Raw genomic sequence first — 7327 nt, 5'->3', positions numbered from 1 at the left:
AATGCAGCAAGAGAGGGAGTCCGCTAGCGTGATCAAAGTTATATTTTCTTATAATCCAATAGCAGAAGTGCCATCCCCTTAATGTTGAGGTATTCTGTTGATTACAAGTAAGTCATTCGAGGGGAGGGGATCACATAAGGCCCTAAATATCAGGAGGTATGAATCACTGGGGACCATCTTAGGGGCCTCTTACCACTGAAATACTATCTCAAAATAATATTATATTGCTAGCTAGAGAAATGTATGCTTGAGCCAGGCACAGTAGCTCACACCTGTACTCCCAGTAACTCAGGAGGCAGAACTGAGATGATCACTTGAGTACAGGAGTTAGACTAACCTGGGCAATACAGTGAGACCCATGTCTAAAAAAAAATAAGACAAAGAAAAGAAATGTGCCTACATGATACCACCTTCCAGCCTAGGCTGTCCATGATCACCTCACAGGACAGTCAGCATCATCTGGTGTTCTCCCACTTCTGCTGAAGCTACTGCCTCTGAAACAGCCTAAGCCTTCCTTGTTAGACAACTTTAGGAAGAAGCAAACAGGGTGAAAGTGAATAGATACAAAACAGAAACTTTTCCTCTTAAGTCATTTATTTGATTAAGGAGTGGATCAACGGTATGGGTGTAGCATCCCTGGGAGCTGGGCTAATGGAGAGTGGCCAACGTAGTACAAATAACATATTCTGTAAAAGCCTCTCCATCAAGAACCAGGGCCACTTTTGCACGTCCAACTCCTCCTATTGCTTGTGATAAAAGCTCAATATCAACCTCACTCTTGCCTGTACGCTAGCTTTGGAATTGTAGTCAGACTTCATATGTCTCTTTGCATTAATGAGCCCTACTTCATCATTATACTTCTAATTGTGTGTCAGATTAAAGCATGAGAAATTGAGTTTGGATAATCTAATAAGAGCAGCTTTATTCTCTATATGGATATCAGATGGCAAAGTAATCAAATGAGGAAAGTTAAGATCCTCACAGACAGATAGGCAATAACCTGGTTTAGTGTTAAGAGTGAAGAGAATACACTCGCCATAGAAATGAATTCCCATTTACAAGCAGCAGCACAGAGTACAGTCTCTGGAGTCAGGCTGTCTGGGTATGAATCCTGGTCCTCTGGCTTACTAGCTGTGCAAACTTGGACAAATTACTCAATCTGTCTGTACCTTGTAACATAGGCATCTGTAAAAGACAGGTAACAAATACCGTTTCACCGTAACAAATGTACCACACTGATGAGGGCTATTGATGGTGGAGGAGGTTGTGTATGTGGGGGAAAGGTATATGGAGACATTGTGTACTTTCCACTCAATTTTTTCTTTACCTGAAATTGTTCTTAAAATTGTCTATGAGTTTATAAAATCATGATGTTAAAATATGCCTCAAGATTAGATTGTCACTGAAAGCGCTCCTTCCACAAAATGAGTGAACACCAAGTTAGCAAACACTGTACGGAAGTACCTCGTGTTGAACTTTGCTGGCACCAATCACAATGCCTAGCACATAGCAGAAATTCCACCTAACTCAGGAAATCTGTAAGCATGCAGTTAGCACTGCCCTGTGGGAACAGGGGAGTGAGGACATCTCCCAGCACATTTTGCACAAAACAGACAGGGAATCCTAGAGCTAGATAAGATTGGGTATATCTCTCCCTCCGAGAAATTTAGATCAAGGCTTCTCCAACTTTAATGTGTATAAGAATTACCTGGAGGGGGCTGGGAGCAGTGGCTCATGCCTGTAATCCCAACACTTCGGGAGGCCAAGGCAGGCGGATCATTTCAAGTCAGGAGAACAGTCTGGCCAACATGGCAAAACTCCATTTCTACCAAAAATACAATAAATTAGCTGGGCTTGGTGGCACACGCCTGTAGTCCCAGCTACTCGGGAGGCTGAGGCAGGAGAATCGCTTGAACCAAGAGGTGGAGGTTGCAGCGAGCTGAGATCCCGCCACTGCACTCCAGCCTGGGTGACAGAGTGAGACTCCATCTCAAAAAAAAAGAAAAAGAAAAAGAAAAAGAATCACCTGGAGGTATTGCTGGAGTGGGTTGTAAACTAGTTTCTGATTCAAATCGTTTGGGACAGGACCTGGGAATTTGCATTTTTAAGTGGCTCTCTGGTGATGCTGATGCTGCCGGGCAGTGGATCACATTTAAAAGTTGCAAGAGTTTGGATAAAGCTGAATTCTGTTCAGTAGACCCTCTGGGAAGAGTTTGGGATCAGTAATCTGTCTGAAAGAGACTGAAGAACTCAGAAGGCTGCATTTGCTTGGTAATCACACCGTGTTTACTTAGAATGAGAGTTTATTTGGATGGATCGAGGGTGACAGAGGTTATGAGAGAGGAACTAAACAGGCTAGCAAGCTATGTTTTATTTTTCTCTCAAAGAGTTTTAACAATATTTGAATCATTTTGGCAGGGCGTGTGTTGAAGGCCAAAAGAATGAGGGCCGTGATGAACTCAGTATACCACTGGAGGCTATATGAGTAAACAGCAAACTGTTTCTCATGAAAGCAGGATGTTGGCAAACTGACAAACTGCGTCTGCCTCCCAGAAGGAACGCTGAGGGGAGGCATGACCCAGGCACAGGTGTTTCTTGTGATTAGGCACATTTGAAGCCTGTCAGCAATAACGTGAACCTGTGATCAATCAAGCAGCTGACCCACTTTTACCTCCTTCTCCCTGCTCTTTCTACCCAATAAATACAAAGGGCTGTTGCCTTTGCTCACTAGAAGCAGGGAACCTTCTTCTTCTTCCCCTAGTTCCTTCCTTTAAAACAGTTTCTTTGAAGTTTTCATTGCTGCATTCGTCATCCTTTGTTCAGTCTCATAATTACTGTCTCAAACAGTCACAGTAGTAAGTCTTATAATTACAGTCTCAAGTAGTAACAGTAGTAACTGTCGTAGTGACGGTCGCAAGTAGTAACCATGACAGTCAGCCACAGGCATGTGTTACATGGGTCACCACAGTCTTCCCTACTTTCTATGGTCCTATATCTGACCAGCTTCACTCATTTGTAATTGGCCTGGACCCTGAAATCATTTGGCTTTGCAAGCCCTCGCTCTTCTCTTTCTCTCCTTCCTCCTGTACTAGAAAATATTTCAGAGCCCATACAGCTTTAAAATTAAGAGATGCTATCTACAGACTTTCCCTTTTGTGTCAGAGAACAAGTTCCTACTAGCACAGAAAAGGGCCATAGTTACACAGTATTTTCAACGACATACCCTTATGCTGCAATGAGGATTTCTCAGGTAAAAATGTCTTTATAAATAATCCCCCAAACATAATTTATGTTGAACACAAGCACTCTTTTAAAAGAAAAATTCACAAATAAAACTGGAGATCAAAATTAATACATAAAGGAATAAACAGGGTGCATTATAATAGTTTATGGTTGCCAGATTTATTTTTAAAAAAATATGTCGTTACATTTGAATTTCAGATAAACAACAAATAACTTTTTACTATAAGTATGTCCTGGGCAATATTCGGAACAAATTAAGCACACTTATATTAAAAAAAGTATTCATCGTTTATCTGAAATTCAATTTTAGCTAAGCATCTTGTATTCTATCTGGCAATCTATATAAGTTTTCTATTTATCGACTGAATATTTGTGTCTCTGCAAAATTCGTATGTTGAAATCCTAACTCCCGATGTAATAGTATTGGGTGGGGCTTTTGGGAGGTGATTAGGTTGTGGGAGCAGAGCCCTCATGAATGGGAATCTGAGGCTCCTTATTAACAAGACCTCAGAGAACTCTCTTTCCCTCCCACCATGTAAGGACACAGCAAGAAGATGGTTGTCTGTGAACCAGGAGGTTGGTCCTCACCAGATACTAAATCTGCTTGTGCATTGGTCTTGCACTTCCCAGCTTCTAGGACTGTGAGAATAAATTTCTGTTGTCTATGAACCACTCAGTCTATGGTATTTTGTTACAGCAGTCCAGACCAAGGCAAACTTACTGCAAACTTACTGGCTCTGAACAACATAAATTTATTATCTTATAGTTCTAGAGGTCAGAAGTCTAAAATGTGTCTATAAGGTGACTTTTTTTGGAGGCTATAGGAGAAAATGCATTTCCTTGCCTTTTCCAGCTTCTAAGGACCCCCTACATCCCTTGACTTGTAGCCTCCACCTTCAAAGCTAGCAGCATAGCATCTTCTCTCTTCTTTCTTTTTTCTTTTTCTTTTTTTTTAATTGAGATGGAGTCTTGATCTGTGGCCCAGGCTGGAGTGCAGTGGCACGATCTCGGCTCACTGTAATCTCTGTCTCCCAGTTCAAGTAATTCTCCTGCGTCAGCCTCCCAAGTAGCTGGTATTACAGGTGTTCACCACTATACCCAGCTAATTTTTGTATTTTTAGTAGAGATGGGTTTTCACCATGTTGGCCAGGCTGGTCTCGAACTCCTGATCTCAGGTGATCTGCACATTTCAGCCTCCCAAAGTGCTGGGATTACAGGTGTGAGCCACCACAACTGGCCATCATCTCTCTTCTGACCTCTCCTTCTGTCATCCTCACTTCTCTCTCTTTCCTGCCTCCTTCTTGGGCTCACCCAGCTAATCCAGGAAAACCCCCCTATTTCAAAATCCATAATTTAATCATTGCTGCAAAAAAACTTCTGCCACATAAGGCAACATATTCACAGTTTCCAGAGATTGGAACATGGACATCTTTAAAAGAGGCCATTGTTTTGCCTACTATACAACCCTATAATAGTTATTTACATGACAATTAGTTTAATTCACTAAAGCAAAGTCTACTTATTTTATTTGTAGAAGACTAATTGACAAATAACTTTTCTAGATTGTATTTATTGCTTAGACATTAAACAGTACAATTTCCTACAGATTTCTATCAATGAGCATGAATCTTCTTTTCATAGATGAGAACAGATCCAAGGGCATCAGTGATGTGTCCAAGATAGAGCCATATGCATAGTCTGAGTAAAGTGAAATGAAAATGTCCCTTCCTTGACTTATCCTCTAATTTGTTGTATTTTTGATAAGCCAAAAACGGATAATTTTTTATTCCTCTAAATACGTTGGAAAAGCTTAATAATAATAATATGAGAGATCACATATAGCTTCCTGGACATAACAAATGATACGATCAGAGTCAAATGAAGAGCTCTTTTCAATATCCAAGGAAGCCAGAGATGGACTGGATAGTCTAATGGACTTAAAAATCTGTAATTCCAATAAAACATATGCAAGGGAAATTTGCACTACATTTGACATATTAGTGTTTGGCTGTCAATACATAAAATCTTTTCAACATATTAACTGATAAGTGGTTTCCAGTTTGAATCTTGAAAAACAACAAAACAAATGTCTTTGTTAAATGTAGTTGAAAGTCAAAATTCCCTTAAATAAAAAAAATAGCTAAGTGTGGCAGAACAATAAAAAGAAAACAACACTTTTTTACTTTTTTCTGACAATAAAAGCTATTCACATGACTTACAGAAGATTTGGAAAGTTCATAAAGAAAAAATATCAAAATGAAAAAAAAAAACCTTTTCCCAGACTCCTACCACTCAGAGATAACCATTCTTAATATTTCATCTTATTCCCTTCCAGGATAATTTTTGGGTACACCAAATTCTACACAGACAAATTGTACAGCAGACATATGGTACATAAAATGAGAAACTTTCATTTGTTCACTCATCCACCCAGTTTTTTCCTTTTTTTTTTTTTTTTTTTGAGATGGAGTCTCACTCTGTCACCCAGGTTGCAGTGCAGTGGCACAATCTCGACTCACTGCAACCTCTGGCTCCCAGGTTCAAGTGATTCTCTAGCCTCAGCCTCCCGAGTAGCTGGGATTACAGGTGTGTGCCACCGTGCCCGGCTAATTTTTGTATTTTTAGTAGAGACAGGGTTTCACCATGTTGGTCAGGCTGGTCTCAAACTCCTGAACTCATATGATCTGCCTGCCTTGGCCTCCCAAAGTACTGAGATTATAGGCATGAGCCACGGTGCCCAGGCCTTTTTTTTTTTTTTTTTTTTTTGAGATGGATTCTTGCTCTATTGTTCAGGATGGAGTGCAGTAGTGTAATCTCAGTTCACTGCAACCTCCACCTTTTGGGTTCAAGTGATTCTCCAGCCTCAGCCTCCTGAGTAGCTGGGATAGGTGTGTGCCACCATGCCCAGCTAATTTTTGTAATTTTAGTGGAGATGGGGGTTTCACCATGTTGGCCAGGCTGGTCTCAAATTCCTGACCTCAAGTGATCTGGCCGCTTTGGCCTCCCAGCGTGCTGAGATTACAGGCGTGAGGCACCGCACCTGGCCTCCACCCATTAATTCTTTCACCAGATATGCTATAATAGGCCATTCATCCTTTTATTCACAAGGTACACTACCAGTCTCAGCGGGTGCTACAAAGGTTGAGAAGACATGGACTTTATATTCTAGTAGAAATGTATTAGAATTCCTTTGGACACACTTTTACAAAGACCAACTCAAATGTATTGGCTCACTAGAATCGCATGGGGTCAGGAAAGTGCATTTCTCCAAGAAATAAAAGGATGCTGGTCAGACAAAGCAACTGATGTTCAATAAAGAGAATGCATACTCAAATAGTTTGTTGAGAACTAGGTTATTTTTAGACAGATCATCCAGATTAACATGCTGATTCAAATTGATTCTTCTTTTAAGAACAGAAAGTAAGGCCAGGTGCGGTGGCTCACGCCTCTAATCCCTGCACTTTGGGAGGCCAAGGTGGGCAAATCACCTGAAGTCAGGAGTTTGAAACCAGCCTGACCAACACGGTGAAACCCCGTCTCTACTAAAAATACAAAAATTAGCCAGGTGTGGTGGCGCATGCCTACAGTCCCAGCTACCCGGGAGGCTGAGGCAGAAGAATTTCTTTAACCTGGGAGGTGGAGGTTGCAGTGAGCCAAGATCATGCCGCTGCACTCCAGCCTGGGTGACAGAGTGAGACTCTGTCTGGAAAAAAAAAAAAAAAAAAAAAATAGAATGTATCACATTATCTGAACTTCTTCTTAATCTTCCAAACCTATTTTTCCCTGAAATCATGAAACAAATTTTCCTTTGGCATTCAAAAATTTCTTATAAACACAAGGTTGTAAAGTAGATATATTTTATGATGGTATGTAGTAGTAAGTGGAGATGGGTCATATACGTTTGGATTAACTCAAAAATAAAAAGACAAAAGCAGGAGTGTTAAAATTAGAATATAAAAGTGAAAGTAGAAAAGAACAGTGGAAATCCAACAAAAGCGGAAGGAAAGCAAAGTAATCAAGCAGCAATCTCAGAAAAGCAATCTGTCATACTGAGTTTGGGCAGTTGCATGGGAAGCCTTTGCCA

Source organism: Macaca nemestrina, chromosome 3 (assembly GCF_043159975.1).
Source record: "Macaca nemestrina isolate mMacNem1 chromosome 3, mMacNem.hap1, whole genome shotgun sequence".
Taxonomy (NCBI): Eukaryota; Metazoa; Chordata; class Mammalia; order Primates; family Cercopithecidae; genus Macaca; species Macaca nemestrina.
The sequence above is the reverse complement of the archived record's forward strand: the minus strand, read 5'-3'. Positions refer to the sequence as shown.